Raw genomic sequence first — 16,775 nt, forward strand, 5'->3', positions numbered from 1 at the left:
TTGTGTACAGTGGATAGGGTAAGTAAATAAATGTATAATTCGAGACTGATATATGATCACTCCACCATAGAATGTGCGGGTGTGTTTGTGATTCCTAAATAACTGTATTTCAGGTCGCTCCTCTCGCATTTCCATACTAGTGTTGTAAGGAAATTTAATTCTCTCCGTCGACAATAAGGGCGATTTGTTTCTGTTGGCGAGAATATCTCCCGTTTCCTGCAAAATATGCGGGTCCTCCAGTTTATACTAAATTGAGATGGGATGTATCTAACATCCAGGGCTTCGTTCACCCGGTCTTGTGGCTGGTGGTTCTTATTTCGGATGCATCAGATAAGAGCTGACAGAAATTGCAGAAACAAGAGAAAGAGCGCGCAGCCTAGAATACGAAATTATCCGCTACAACCGGATTTCGCATATCTCCTCCCCGGACGAGCAATGCAAACAACGCAGCGACGCGCAAGAAGGAAACGATTTATGCTTTCGGTGTTCCGGGAGAAGGACGCGATAGAAAAACAAGGTCGATGGAGCAGCGCTTACAGCGGACTCGTACCACAAATACTACTTCCACCTCTACTAACGGTATCCACGGCAACGCTTACATGCTGGTAAACACTTGTAGCTTTTCGAGAGCAAGTCATCTTCTCTTCTCTTGTCATATGAAAGACATAACAAAATTGTTTTTTAAAAGATCATCAAGCATTTCTTATTACATTACTTTCAAAAATCTCTGTGGTGAGAAATATTTTTCAACTTATTTTGTTTATTTTTTTTACGAACGTAATTACAGTTATGACTGTTGTACAAACAACAATGAAGCACAACGTAGCACCAAAATTAAGAACTTCCATCTCAATTAAAGTTCTATGCATATTCTAATTTTTACATATATTAAAACGCCATACCCACATTTGTACATTTGTCATTTGCTCTAGTTCGTAAAATCGTACTAGTAGTTAACGGTATATCTTTCGAGAAGGTCCTTGACACGTTTCTCTTTGAGGTGAAAATCAGCTAATTGGACTCATAAAATTATAACTCATCAATTAATGTTGGAGCAGTTTCGGGCTAATTTTCATTCTATTGTTCTTTAATTTGTACTTAAATTTATTTTCATAGACATGTATGAGCCGTGCTGTGGCTCGCGTTGGTAGCTGTTGTAGGTTTCTGCCCTCTGATGGAGGCCAGACCGTATCGTTTAGTTGGCATGGTTGCGGCTGTTTGTCTTCTTCTCGTCTTGACTGGCGCCAATCGTTTCGCAAGCGTTGCCTGTCCGCTAGTGGCAGCAGCGGCGGTTATCGATAAGTAGGAACTGTTGCCTTATCTTTGGGGCGACGTCGTTGTTTTTCCGTATCGTGTGAATGCGGCAGTTTGGTTGGGGACTCAGGAGGAGCCAGGTCTGTGCAGTGCGAGGAACACGCTGGGACCGCTGGCGGCGCGCATGGACTGCTGGATGGAAGGGCTGCGGCCACGAGGACGCTATAACTCGTCGTAAACCAAATCCGGCAGGCTTTAAGATGAGTGAATTTCAATTCAGTTAGAGAAACCTTCACCATTGTAACATCTCGCGATTCTCCAGTGACTTGGGTTCGTGGAGCTGCTCGTAGTGTCGCCGAGGCGAAGAGCAGCGAGTGGAGTGCTTGGGGAAGGCGAAACTGATTAGCTTTCCTCTACTTCTTATTACTATTTACTACGTTCAACTTGTTACAATTTGTTAAGTTCAACCAGCGGAAATTTTTCTTGCCTGGTGGCCGCTAACGCTCCAGTGACCTGCCCTGGAGGTTAGTGTATGTAACGGCAGTGTGCATTTCCTCGCCTTGCCGCTGCTGTCGGGTAAGGCGTGTAGTTTTGACAGATTTCTTGATTTTCTTGATTGTAGGCCGTTTGTGATTCTTCTACTGTGGTGGTAGTGATTCTTTTCTCGTTCTGGGCGCTCTAAGCACAGTATTCTGGGGGCGTAGTGCACTCCGCCAGTTCCGGCTTTGGCGTGTTGTTCCATTCTTGCATTTGGTTTACTGGACATCAAGTAGCTTCAGAAAGATTATCATTAGTCATTAGTTAGACTGCCACTAGTCTGAGTTACCATTTTGTGAAGTGAATGCACATTTTGGCTTCCTATCTCATCGCTCGCGAAAATGTTTGTTGCCACATCTCAGAGGTCGATTCCTGGAGCACTATCTGTGACTGGTCCTTGTGTTTTATTATTGTATTATTTATTATCATACCTTGTAACTCCTACATTAGAGGTTACGCATGTCTAGTTAATACACTCCTGGAAATTGAAATAAGAACACCGTGAATTCATTGTCCCAGGAAGGGGAAACTTTATTGACACATTCCTGGGGTCAGATACTTCATATGATCACACTGACAGAACCACAGGCACATAGACACAGGCAACAAAGCATGCACAATGTCGGCACTAGTACAGTGTATATCCACCTTTCGCAGCAATGCAGGCTGCTATTCTCCCATGGAGACGATCGTAGAGATGCTGGATGTAGTCCTGTGGAACGGCTTGCCATGCCATTTCCACCTGGCGCCTCAGTTGGACCAGCGTTCGTGCTGGACGTGCAGACCGCGTGAGACGACGCTTCATCCTGTCCCAAACATGCTCAATGGGGGACAGATCCGGAGATCTTGCTGGCCAGGGTAGTTGACTTACACCTTCTAGAGCACGTTGGGTGGCACGGGATACATGCGAACGTGCATTGTCCTGTTGGAACAGCAAGTTCCCTTGCCGGTCTAGGAATGGTAGAACGATGGGTTCGATGACGGTTTGGATGTACCGTGCACTATTCAGTGTCCCCTCGACGATCACCAGTGGTGTACGGCCAGTGTAGGAGATCGCTCCCCACACCATGATGCCGGGTGTTGGCCCTGTGTGCCTCGGTCGTATGCAGTCCTGATTGTGGCGCTCACCTGCACGGCGCCAAACGCGCATACGACCATCATTGGCACCAAGGCACAAGCGACTCTCATCGCTGAAGACGACACGTCTCCATTCGTCCCTCCATTCACGCCTGTCGCGACACCACTGGAGGCGGGCTGCACGATGTTGGGGCGTGAGCGGAAGACGGCCTGACGGTGTGCGGGACCGTAGCCCAGCTTCATGGAGACGGTTGCGAATGGTCCTCGCCGATACCCCAGGAGCAACAGTGTCCCTAATTTGCTGGGAAGTGGCGGTGCGGTCCCCTACGGCACTGCGTAGGATCCTACGGTCTTGGCGTGCATCCGTGCGTCGCTGCGGTCCGGTCCCAGGTCGACGGGCACGTGCACCTACCGCCGACCACTGGCGACAACATCGATGTACTGTGGAGACCTCACGCCCCACGTGTTGAGCAATTCGGCGGTACGTCCACCCGGCCTCCCGCATGCCCACTATACGCCCTCGCTCGAAGTCCGTCAACTGCACATACGGTTCACGTCCACGCTGTCGCGGCATGCTACCAGTGTTAAAGACTGCGATGGAGCTCCGTATGCCACGGCAAACTGGCTGACACTGACGGCGGCTGTGCACAAATGCTGCGCAGTTAGCGCCATTCGACGGCCAACACCGCGGTTCCTGGTGTGTCCGCTGTGCCGTGCGTGTGATCATTGCTTGTACAGCCCTCTCGCAGTGTCCGGAGCAAGTATGGTGGGTCTGACACACCGGTGTCAATGTGTTCTTTTTTCTATTTCCAGGAGTGTAGTTCCGGTCGCCTTCTAGAATAAATCTATCAGTGTAAGGGTTGTGTTACAAGGTTACCATTATCTTATTTCACCCGTTTAGTGGTCAGTTGCTTGTTTCTTTTAATTAACCTTTGCTTGTATTTGCTGTTTTACAGCTTGTTTCTAATTTTTTTATATAGTTGCCGTTCCTGGCGTGTAAGGCCATCAGCTGTGATTGTGGTCATTTGCTTTGAAAAAATAATTCGATATTTGTATTTTAGCAGTAAGCCTTGAAACCTTATTTAATGCCATTCCTGGCGTCTGATACCTTCTGTTGTGTTTGTGGCCACTTACTTTTAATATTTCAGTATCTGTAAGTAGTAATTCCAAAGAGTTCTTAAACAGTCTTAATTTATTGCCATTATTGGCGGATAAGGCCTTCAGCCGTGATCACAGTAGCTTGTTTTCTTTTCAAACATTATCTGCATGTGTATTTTATGGTCATTTGTTAAACTTTAACGCACTGAAAACACTATTATTTACACAGTTGTTTATTCCTTCATTAATAACGTTTGGTTTTTTTATTGTTGAGTCTGGAATTACTGTTTTAAAAATAAATGTCTAACTGTAAAAGGCAACCAATAGTAATTAATTATGGCCCCGTCCACAGTCGTAATCGAATCCTGCCTTCACTTGACTCTCAGGTTTGAATGTACCTCAAGCCATCAGATGTTTCAGTTCAAGACTACTTCTCTACATATTCGCATCTGGTCTGCCACAATGATGATCTCATTCAGACGTAATAACTTTTAATTTTATTATTCCATTCCATTCTATATTGCTATTTGACACGCTCATTATTATTCGTGGTGTAACACTGTCATAGCAGACAGGGGAATGAATGTTCGAAATATCGTCTGTCACAATATGTACAAGGGGGAACACAAATTGATGTTGTATGTAATTTACATACCAAAGTACAATGTCTTCACACCCACTTCTCGTAACTGAATTATAGCCAGGTTGCCTTACTCGGGTCTCGTGGACGTTTTCCAGTTGGTTTCGTCTCCGTCGGCCGCGGCCTCTAACGCTTGTGCAGTAAACAGTGCATCACAAAGTGGCTAGTAGGTAGGTTTAAATGCTACACATAATGAGAATCGTAATATTTTAAGATGCCGACTAATTTTGTTTTATTTGTCCAAACGCAAAACAAGTAAAACTATTTCTACAGCCAATCTATTGTTAATATTCATTATAAGATAATCAGTCATTAATCATTAGTTTCTGAGCGCCGAAAAAGTCACAAAATGCTTCACGCAATCTTCGGATCCACATGAGATCGGATAAATTTGTTTTCCGAGGCAACTTTAACAATTAAATCCGTCTTTACACGGAGTTGCACTTCACACACTATTTCGCGTTTTGCCACCTTGAAAACCGATCGTAGACTGCACCGGTTTAACACAACACCGCATAAATATGTCACACAATACATTTTTCAATTGACTTTTCCGTCTTGACATGAGATCAAATTTTATACACCAAGTAATGTATTACCTCCTCGGAAACTGGGGACGCACTTGTGATTGATCCATACTTTCCACCAATAAGCATTGACAGTAACTAAAATTTGTAAATAGCATTTATTGATGAACTGAGTGCTATTGAAATTATTACTAACAAGTTCTCAGAGCAAGCATCGTCATCGGAACGGTTGGGGCTGTATATTAATATCCAAACAGTAAATATAAATAATATAAGGTTCGCTTCTTGGCGCCCAGCGTTGTCGATGAATCCAAGCACTCTTTCTCTGTTCCAGCACGATACGGGTCTTGGTCGCACGGTCGTTTTCATGCTTTGTGACCCTTTGGCGCGTCGTTCAGTGATCCTACCTATTGGCTGGTCTCCCGTAAGTAATTAACGTGGGCAGGTATGTGGCATAAAAGACCCAGTGGCTCGGTCACTTAACAACCGCCTGGTATGCTGCTCCTCCAGTGAGGAGGCGGTTTCGAGCTACACGAGGGCGCTGTCAGTCTGAAGAGTGAACAGCAGTGCGCTGGAGGAGGGGCAGTGTGTGTGTGTATATATATATATATGTGTGTGTGTGTGTGTCTGAACTCAGAAAGGTCATATTTGCCGCTGACGGTTCTCTTGGTGTTGACCGAGTAAGCAACAGCGACGCTGCGGGCGACTGCGCCGTGCCATAGGTCTGGGTCTGCACGTGGCCGGCCCTGATAAATGCATGGGAACATTTAATGACCCCTGCAGAGTATTCGGCCCTTCGCTTATGAATCGCAGCAGTGGTTGTTTAGAGTCTCTGAATCCAGTCGTCATTCACACAGTGCTGCTGTAACTAGTTTGATCTACTTTTACTGCTTCGATCTGTGGCGTTCTTTTGAGATTCTTTCTGGGCATATTAATTTCATAGCCACCTCAAGTCTTAACAGCTTCAAAATCTGGCCCACTGCTTCAAGTTTGAGTTTGATTTATTAGTTTTTATGAGGTCGGTTTTAATATGTTAGAACTTCTAAATTATTAATTGTTCTTCATTTGTGTGGACATATTATCCATAATTTCTTCACATTTTCTGAGGGCTATTTTTGTTCCGTCGTAACAACTAAAAAGAAATGCGTGTTTTTCTCACCAGAGGCGTTTCACCTACTGAAGTAAAGTATCATCAGTAGTCTGTAGTTGAAGATACTTACAATTTCATTTGTTTTCTAGAACGGAAGAGAGTACATTAACAAATTGTTCGTTTTTGCTTACGGTAATATCTGCTTGGTTTTTCGCCTACATCAGGAAATGCCGTCTGCGAATATATTTTGGTTTCTTTCTTAGTTAGGCATTGATAACTTTACACTACTTTCCAGAACCATACATATTTGACGTTTAAAATAGCACAGTTTCGTACAGAATTGTTCACTGTTTATTTGGATACTTATAAATGTGCATTGTGTTTCGTAGTGTTACCAAGATTGCCACCAGCTTTCTTTGACCTATATTTTTGTTATCTCTCTGTAGTTCATAAGAAAAGACAGTTACAATTGCATCACACATGCAGAAAACGCACAACAAGCGACACTGTCTTAAATAGAACCTCAAACCACTCACAGTATCAGAAACAAGCCGCATTCAGATACATATTAAACAGACTGAACGGAATCTCCTAAACACCTATGACAGAAAATAAATACAAAAATAATGAATGAAATAACCAAACCACATCAGCACATGTAACATGCACAACCACAAAAGGAAGAACTACCACAACAAATTCACACGTAAAATGGGTTACATATTCAAAAAACAAGGCATAAACGTCGCTCACAAAGCAAACAACTCAATGAAAAAGCACATAGGAAAAGTGAAATCAAAACCAGACAGAAACCGCCAACCTTGTATCGATCAGCTCACTTCCACTGTGAAAAAATATGCAAGGGGATGACTGACAGGACATTTGACACAAGATATCAAGAACACACCAGAGGATGGAAATTCTGAACAGACCATTCAGCATTTGCAGACACTCTTAAGTAGAAACACCGCATATCAAGCACTATTGTAAAAGACATTAACATCGAAAAACTCAGTAATGACAGACATCTGCTCTATTTCCAGAAAAACTTCCATATACAAAAAGCATTAACACAAAATATACATTTGCTCATTGACCAAATACATATTGGATGTCAGATCTGCATGAAATAATTGAAGACATCACATAAAAAAGGCCTTTTCCATCCTTCTCCCTCTCACACAATCCCCACGCCCACCCCTGTTTCATTTCGCTTCTTGCCCCTCACCTTTTTCTCCAAATAACTACTAGACCATTCATCTTAACCCCCTCTCCTTACCAACTGATCACACCAAATTTAAACTCTTTCTTTTTTCTTCCACAGTATATAAATACACTGTAATACAACAAAGTAGAATAACAGACACATAATGAACTGCGCAGAAAGAAGAAAATAAAGATCAAAGAAAAATTAGTGACAATGTTGACAACATTACTAAACACAATACAAACTTAAGAGTACACAAATAAACAGTGAACATTGAGGTACGAAATTGTAGCCTTCTAAACGACAAAAATGCATAGCTCTGCAAAGCAGTGTAAAATTAGACCACAATTATCAATGCCTAACGAAGAAATCAACCAAAAACGTGCTAACAGACGCCATTTCCTGACGTAGGCGAAAAACTATACAGAAATTACCGTATGTAAAAATCAACATTATGTTAAAGAACTGTTTTCCGATCTAGAAAACAAATCAGATCGTAAATACTTTTAATTACAGAGCATTGATGATGGTTTTCTTCAGTAAAGGGAAGCGCCTTTGGTGAGAAAAGCACGCATTTTCTTCTAGTAGTAACGACGGCACAAAAATACTCTCATAAATCTTAAAACTTTGTTTTGAATTCGATATTGTTAATGATTTATTTGCAAGCATTGCGTGATAGAGACGGAATCTGAAGAAATCTGTCTTAAAATATGGTATCTTGGGGTTTGGTTATAATGTACCAAACAATCTGTTCAGTCATACTGTTACATACACGAACTACTGTATTTAATTCCTGAATTTATTATTTTTCTGAATAAATTTTTCACTCTGCAGCGGAATGTGTGATGGCACTAAACTTCCGGGCAGATTATAACTATGTGCCGTAACAGGACTCGAACCAGGATCCTTTGCCTCTGCGAGGTAGGAGATAAGGTACTGATGGCAGTGAATCGTGAGGACTGACCGTGAGTCGCGCTCGGCTAGCTCAGTCGGTGGAACACTCGCTCGCGAAAGGCAAAAGCCCCACCTTCAAGTTCCGGTCCGGCAGACAGTTCAATCTGCCAAAAGTTTCAGCTGTTTCGTGCCTGAGTGAAAACTGTGGCGACAAATACATGTTACTTCATTTCCACGCACCCTCAAATAATACTACAAAAATTTTAAATACTTACCCAATTTCGATACTTCGATTACTATAGAGCGCAAATCAATTTTGCCGTGTAGTTAGATGTTTCTTATGTGTTATTTACAGAGCGTACTGTATCTTTTCACGTATTGTGGCAAACGGTTTTGTACGAGCAAAACTGTGAAAACACGTGTCATTCTGAAAGAAAGAACGTAATTATATTCTGTAGGGATCTAAATATACAAACAAATTAGATATCCAAACGTTCACAGTACCACCACGCAATAGAGAGAAGTGTGTCTCGTGCAAACTTTCTCAGTGTGCAGCACACTTAGAACGGAAACAATGAAGTGACAACTGAAATAACAGCAGCTACTAGAGATGGAAACCCAATCGTTGCTCATACTGTGTACTCTTTTGTCTACTGATTATGCTTAAGAGTATATCATTCAGTTATGTTATTCGAAGGATTTGTCATACCTACCATGCTGTGACACATCAATTACAAATAAGTTGAGGTATCTCTCATACAAAAAAATACATTAAAATATTCTGTTCATTTACAACGTACATTTAAGTTCAAACTGTTCGGTTAATTAATATGAAAGGGTGTTAGTTTTTGCTTAATGCGTTCAATTAATCCACTGATGTGAACATTAACATCGTTACAACTCAATTAAAACAGGATACAGTGGCATACAATCCTGGAAGAGAGATAATAGGCTTGTGACACAGTAACATGGGGTTATCAGACAATGAACATTAACGTTGGAGAGTGTGTGTACTGAACCGTTACAAATAATCACAAACAACATAACAAAACTTTCAAATTGTGAGGAGTATGACTGAGAAAAACAAATAGCGACCGGTTGCTCAGAAAGCAACGTTCTCCGAGAGTTTTAGCCGTTGACTACCAAGAGCCACACGTTATATGGGATTACAAGCACCGTCGAAGCTTCCTGGTAGTGGAGAATTACGCCGGCAGACGCAGGTGGCAGTGAGTTGTCGGCTGGCCGGCGGAACTCAGCAGTTGGTGCAGAGGGCCTACCCTCACAATCAGATGCGGTGAATCTCACACCATCATGATGGGAGGTCTTGGTGCCGTCAGCAGTCGACAGTGACAGACATCGGCAAGGACACCATCCTAAAGCAGCAGCAGCGGCTGATGAGCTATACCGAGTACTCAGACTCCTATTGAACTGAACTGTGTGTTCCAAGTGTTCCTCCCTATGGCTCCAACTGAATGCCCAGTGTCAGCCTTTTACTGCCCGTACTCTTCTTCACCACATTTTACTCCTATTAGATCGTACGTTGTACATTCTCCTGTTGCTGTGATGTGGCTGTATAAATTAGTGACATGCATTAGGTCATCTCAGCGTCACTTCATTCATTCGCCAAGAAAATTTCCTCAGAAACATGTTGCGTGTGGAATTTGAGTGTCTAGGAGTCATGTGATCCTAGCCATTGAGAAGTACCTTTAGAGCAGGCATTTTGACTATTTTCTATCAGCATTTTTGGTGCATTTGTTCTAATTAGAGACGGCAGTGACACAACGTACGATGCACGGCTGCCGTCTGCTTACCGTGGCCGCTGCCTCTATGACCTGGTGGCTGGATGGGCGCGTATAAATAGGGAATTGGTGACAGTTCAGCTGCTGTAGTCGGTACCTTCACATAGTGACGCTGGGATTATGATAGCCTCCCAGATGTGCTGAGTCGTGTTGAAATCAGGTGAATTTGCTGCCAACGTGTCAAAGTGAGTTCGTTATCGTATTCCCCAAACCACTGTAGCACAGTTCTAGCCACGGAAGCACGATTTTGGCATTCTGATACGGAAGACGTCAGGAACGTGTCATTGCCACCGGGGAAGACAACAAGCCTAGTGATACCAAGCGATTCGCATTAACAATCACGTAGTCCACAGTTATGAGGACGTTTTCCACACAGTTGGAACATTTTGAAAACACTGGCAAGCACAGGATGGTAATAGAGGGAACTGTACAGGGTAAAAACTGTAGTCGAAGTCAGATTTTGGAATCCATCAGAAGTGGTGGTGGTAAGTTCCTATGGGTCTAAACTGCTGAGGTCGTAAGCCCCTAGGGTTACACACTACTTAATCTAACTTAAACTAACCTGCGCGCTAAGGACAACACATCCATCCATCCCCGAGGCAGGACTCGAACCTCCGAGGGGGAAGGGAGGGGGGGGGGGAGCCGCTCGAACCGTGACAAGGCGTCTAATACCGCGAGGCTACCCAGAGCGGCGGAATAGATTAGACAAATATCTGAGAACGGAGGGTGCAACTGCTACTCTGAGGTGAAGGAGTTGACACGAAAGAGGGATTCGTGATGGTCCGTATCAAACGACAGAAGACTGACGACTCAAAATAGTCTACAGCTATCATGACTCTTCCGTTTGCTACCACTGGTCCAACACACGCCCGGACGAAATTCCCCAATAGCATAACGCTGCCCCCACTGGCGTGAATCTGTTTCGAGTAGGCATCCGCCTGAATGACTGAGTAGATGGACACAACCATCGGCGTGCTGTAACAAGAACGGATTCATTAAACGTCGTGACATTTTCTTATTGAGCCGTGGTCAATCTGGGTGATCTTACGTCAGCTGCATAGTAACTGACGATGTCGTTGCGTCAATATAGAAACACGTAGGGGTCGTCTGCTGTGGAGCCCCAGGTTCAACAGCGTGCGATGAAGACGTGTACCGAAACAATAATGCCTGCACCAGCGCTGCACTTGTCTTCAGATCGGCCGCCTAGCCAGCTTTCCAGTGCGGGCAAGCCCCGGACATGCACAGATGTGATGAGGCGCCGACGGCCAGCAGCCTGCCGTCTGCTCGTAGTCCGCCGTTCTCCAACCAGTTTACACAGATGCTCACAACAGCAGTTCGCGAATACACAACCAGCATCGCTGTTTCCTAGATGCTGGTCCCCAGGCTCTCGGCTGTAATAATGTCATTCGTCAAATCGTTTATGCCAGTAGATTTCCCCATTTGCGAGCCGTATCGTCGCTAGAATGATAAACTATGTGATAAAAAGTATCCGGGCACACCCAAGAACATTCGTTTTTCATATTGAATGCATTGTGCTACCACTTACTGTCAGGTACTCCGTATCGGCGGCCTCAGTAGTCATCAGACATTGTGAGAGAGCACAATGGAGCGCTCCGCGGAACTCACGGACTTCGAACGTGGTCAGGTGACTGGGTGTCACTTGTGTCATACGTCTGTACGCGAGATTTCCACACTCCTCAACATTCCTAGGTCCACCGTTTCCGATGTGATAGTGAAGTGGAAACGTGAAGGGACAAGTACAGCACAAAAGCGTACAGGCCGACCTCGTCTGTTGACTGACAGAGACAGCCGACAGATGAAGAGGGTAGTAATGAGTAATAGGCATACATCTATCCAGACCATCACACAGGAATTCCAAACTGCATCAGGGTCCTCTGCAAGTACTATGGCAGTTAGGTGGGAGGTGAGAAAAGTTGGATTCATGGTCGAGCGGCTACTCATAACCCACACATTACGCCGGTGAATGCCAAAAGACGCCTTGCTTGGTGTAAGGAGTGTAAACATTGGACGGTTGAACAGTGGAAAAACGTTGTGTGTAGTGACGAATCACGTTACACAATGTAAGGATCCGATGGCAGGGTGTGGGTATGCCGAATGCCCAGTGAACGCCATCTGCCAGCGTGTGTAGTGCCAGCAGCAAAATTCGGAGGCGGTGGTGTTATGGTGTGGTCGTCTTTTTCAAGGAGGGGGCTTGCACCACTTGTTGTTTTGCGTGATAATATCACAGCACAGGTCTACTACATTAGTGTTTTAAGCACCTTCTTGCTTCCCATTGTTGAAGAGGAATTCGGGGATGGCGATTGCATCTTTCAAGACGATCGAGTACCTGTTCATAATCCACGGCCTGTGGCGGAGTAGTGACACGATAATAACACCCCTGTAATGGACTGGCCTGCACAGAGTCCTGACCTGGATCCTATGGAACACCTTTGGGATGTTTTGGAACGGTGACTTAGTGCCAGGCCTCACCGACCGACGTCGATACCTGTTCTCAGTGCAGCACTCCGTGAAGAATGGGCTGCCATTCCGCAAGAAACCTTCCAGCACCTGACTGAACGTGTGCCTGCGAGAGTGGAAGCTGTCATCAAGGCTAAGTGTGGGCCAACTCCATACTGAATTCCAGCGTTACCAATGGAGGGCGCCACGAACTTGTAATCATTTTCAGCCAGGTGTGCGGATACTTTTGATCACATAGTGTACCTCATTCGTCTCTGCTCCGCTTATATATTTTATTACTATAGCACGTTCCTACAACGCCACTAGACGACTTCATTTTGGAGATTGACGGTGATCATAATGTTTTGATACATCCGTGTAACTCTGTCTAGGAAACGGGCGAGAATAGAGAATTGGTCTCGTATCACGTTATTCCTTCATAATAGTCCGTACTGTCAGTTCCTAATTTATGAATTGGTGAAGTCATTGTAAGTTGATCAATCCAAGAGTAGTGTGATTTATCTTAGTCAGTAGCTCTTCATTCACTTTCAAACTCTCCAAAGTAATTAACGTAGGCGCTAGAGGGAATGCAGGAGAGATCTCACTGCCAAAATGTGATGTACATCTACATCCCCACGGTATTTCACGAATGTGAAACTGGCTCCGGCGCCGGCAACGTACTGTAATTAGTAGCAACCAAACGGATATGAAGGTGCGTTAATTACTTCATCAGCGGCATGCGCCTGTTAACAGCAGCGCCTCTCAAATTTCATCAGAGGCAACCAAGCGACGGAGCTCTCCGTAATGTTAGAGCTTCAGACGGACGTGCCTACGTCGATACTTATTTTAAGGAGAGCCGAATACGTGCCATGTTTCAGTACTGTCTGAATAAAACTGACTTCTCATCTGTGGTGAAAAGGAAATTTAATTATACGCACTGCTGTTGGAGCTGTAATTTTCGTAACGTTAGTGGACGTACCACAATAAACCAAGCAGAAAACAGTGACCCATTCTAGTCGATTGTTAGTAGACTGAAAATTCTCTCGTTTTTTGTGTCGCTGTAATAACTGATGAGAAAGCAAGTGAAATCTGTACTCCCACATAATATCGAATTAAGCAGGTTTTTCGGTACTCGAATGACCCGTGCAAGTACATAGACTTGCTGTATCACTGAATTGTTTACGAGTAGTTATGTCATCTGACACCTCATACATTGAATTATATTCGTCTTCAAACAACCATTCGTTCTAAAATGTGATGATCCAAGTTTCAAGAAAAGTTTTTAAATGTAGGCTTACGTACAGGCATTATTTATTGACGGGAAAGATAAATACAAGCATGACATGGTTCAGAATGAATATCAGTCTTAATTCCTAATGTTCTAACTACCAGTAGCACAGATAAAATTAACGTAAGGTTGATACATAGCCAATAAAAAGCGAACACAACGAGACATCTGTATTGGGAAATCTCAGATCTTTGAAGTAACAATTTTAGAATATGTTGTGCAAGCATTCATAAGACTATGCCTGGACTGAGCTGATAAATCCTTTTCTAGGCGACGACATTCGTTAGTAAAATGTGTACGTCTCGATGTGTATATGTGTAGGGAACAATCATTCCACTGATTCTGAAGCGTAAATACAAAAGTGATCCTGATGCCTGAATTTTGAGTAGTAAATCATTTAAGCCTCGTTCTGCCTTCCAGAGTGAAAGCCTACGACTGTGAGAACAGTGGATTTGTTTATAAATAATTCCTCTGCTACCTGTCACGATTTTGTTTTATTTATGTTTTACGCGATGCGTTTTGGGAGATAATTTCCATTTTCAAGCGCGTTCTTCTCTTTCTACTATGCAATTTTTTCGTAACGATTTTCATGTGTGAGGTTCTGCATTATTCTGTTTACTGCAATATAAAACGTGCAACTTTTAGTCGATAAATAATCAACTAACAACTGTGCGTTTCTATATGTTTCAGTAAAGTCAACAGAATAATGCAGAAGCTCACACATCAGAAACGTTACCAAACAATGGCATATTACGCAAAGAAAAAGGCACTTGAAAATGGGAATCATTTCCCGAAACGCGTCGTATAAAATATAAATAAAAGAAAATCATACCTGCTAACAGAAAAGTTAATTATAAGGAAAGTATATTAATGGTCAATTGTATTAGAGAACATATTTTTCCGTCCCTCAGTTTCTACTGAAAAGTAGAGGATGTCCTTCTCAAGAATGTAACTCATTCCGGCCAGATAGAATAAATGAATGGGGTAAAGAGTGGGCCCTTATTCTATGACAGAGCACAAAAGTGTTTAAGCTGTAGATTGGTTTTAATGCTGAATGCTAAATTTTTAATGCTGAATTTTTATCAAAGAAATACACGAATTTACACAGTATGCAACGTCACAATGTTAGAACAGCTGTCAAGATAACGTATCTCGTCCTGAGTAATCGAAATAACTCTAAGCACAACAATACCAAACATTAACCAGAAGCATCTTTACAAATTTTATCTTACTACTACGTCACGAAGTTGGCCAATATCACGACAAATCATCCGATTGTGGTTCTAAGTTCGGTGCTATTTAGGATGACAATCAAGTCTGCGGAGGATGGTTAGTTTTTGTGGCAAGCTGAGCAAAAGATTACCCAAGGCTGCTCGAGTTCACAGTGGACACAAGCTGGTGAAGCAACAAGTTTACGCCTCTTCTCGCAGTATTGACCTTATCTGCGATGAGCTGTCATCTGCATGGCTGGTCTCACCCTCTGAAATTCCAATAAAAGCTAATCAAAACCACTGGTGATTTTAACAGCAGAAACTCTCCTCTGTTTCTCGTTAGGCTAGAAAACACGCACTCATCCCTAGTCTTGAAATATGGCGATATGCACGCACATGGCTGGCTATTTTACGTGAGGCTAGTACTATGCACGTCCATCTTCACCCTCCAGATACGAGAAAGATTTCCTATATTAGTTGGAAAGATTGTGGTTCACAATCTGAACACGATTTACCTACATCGTTTAGTAGGTTTAGAACAGTTTCAGAGTAAGGTGCTGAAATACTCATGTTGCTTTCACTGTCTGAAGTACATTTCTCGCCGTTGCGATTTTATTGTTCAAGCAATGAACATAACTGAAAAATTACACAAGACCCAGAAAAACTGTTACGCTGAAATCAGCGTGGAGAAACACTGTGAAATAATGTGCCACATTTATTGTATGTTAGTACTGCAGGGTTTTTCTGCGGCAAGATTATAAGTCGAAATTTCATAAGTTTATAATTAAGGATTTTAGGTACTATTTTTAATCATAAATGTATAATCGAAATATCATTTCATCAATGGGCCAGCACCAATCTAACGATGCTATTACCATTTTTCCAGTTTAATTTCATCAAACAACTGTTTACGTGTTGATAAGAAGCGAGATGGGACCTTACCACAAGAACTGTTGGAAGAAGAATGCAGAGAGCTTAAGAGAGCACAGTGTACAGAGGAAGTTGCAGTTAGGCTGCAGTGCGAGACAGATATACCGTGGTATGAGCAATGATAATGCCGCTGATTTTGAACCCAGAATATTCTTCATGTTAAAGCTGACTGAATTTATTTACATAATACAATATTGGACATTTAATTCTATTTTGACTATGGCCAATTCATAAGCCTTTCTACGGGAGTTTGGGTGGACAACTATTTAACTGAGACTTTCGCCAGTCATTCAATACGTTGTGATTCATGCTAATGCGTTTTAAAGCAATTTGGGAACCAATAAATGAGATAAAATTTACGATTTTGACAGTGAAATTATTTATAACATATCATTTTCACCCAACAGTGTCTGGGCGGTCTCCTGACACGTATTTGGCCCGCAGTCTTATTGCCTTGAGTAGGACTGTCTTCAGTGATGAGCCCTACCTCCAATTGAGCTCTGATAAACATCTATGACGTGTCTGAAGACACCCCAGGCAGTGGTCCGACAACCAGAAGTGATGGTCTGCGGTGCCTATTCTTTTCATAAGAGGATCGCTTTAGCTGTCATCTGCAGCACCCTTGCAGTGCAGCAGTACATCAGTGATATTCTGTGCCTCGTTTTGTTTCCCTTCATGGCCAGGCTCCTTATTTTGGAACTGAATTTGAACTGAAGCGAATTTCAGTTGAATTGAATTTCAGTTGTGTTGAATTGAATATGAACTG

The sequence above is a fragment of the Schistocerca serialis genome, chromosome 5 (genome assembly GCF_023864345.2).
Source record: "Schistocerca serialis cubense isolate TAMUIC-IGC-003099 chromosome 5, iqSchSeri2.2, whole genome shotgun sequence".
NCBI lineage: Eukaryota > Metazoa > Arthropoda > Insecta > Orthoptera > Acrididae > Schistocerca > Schistocerca serialis.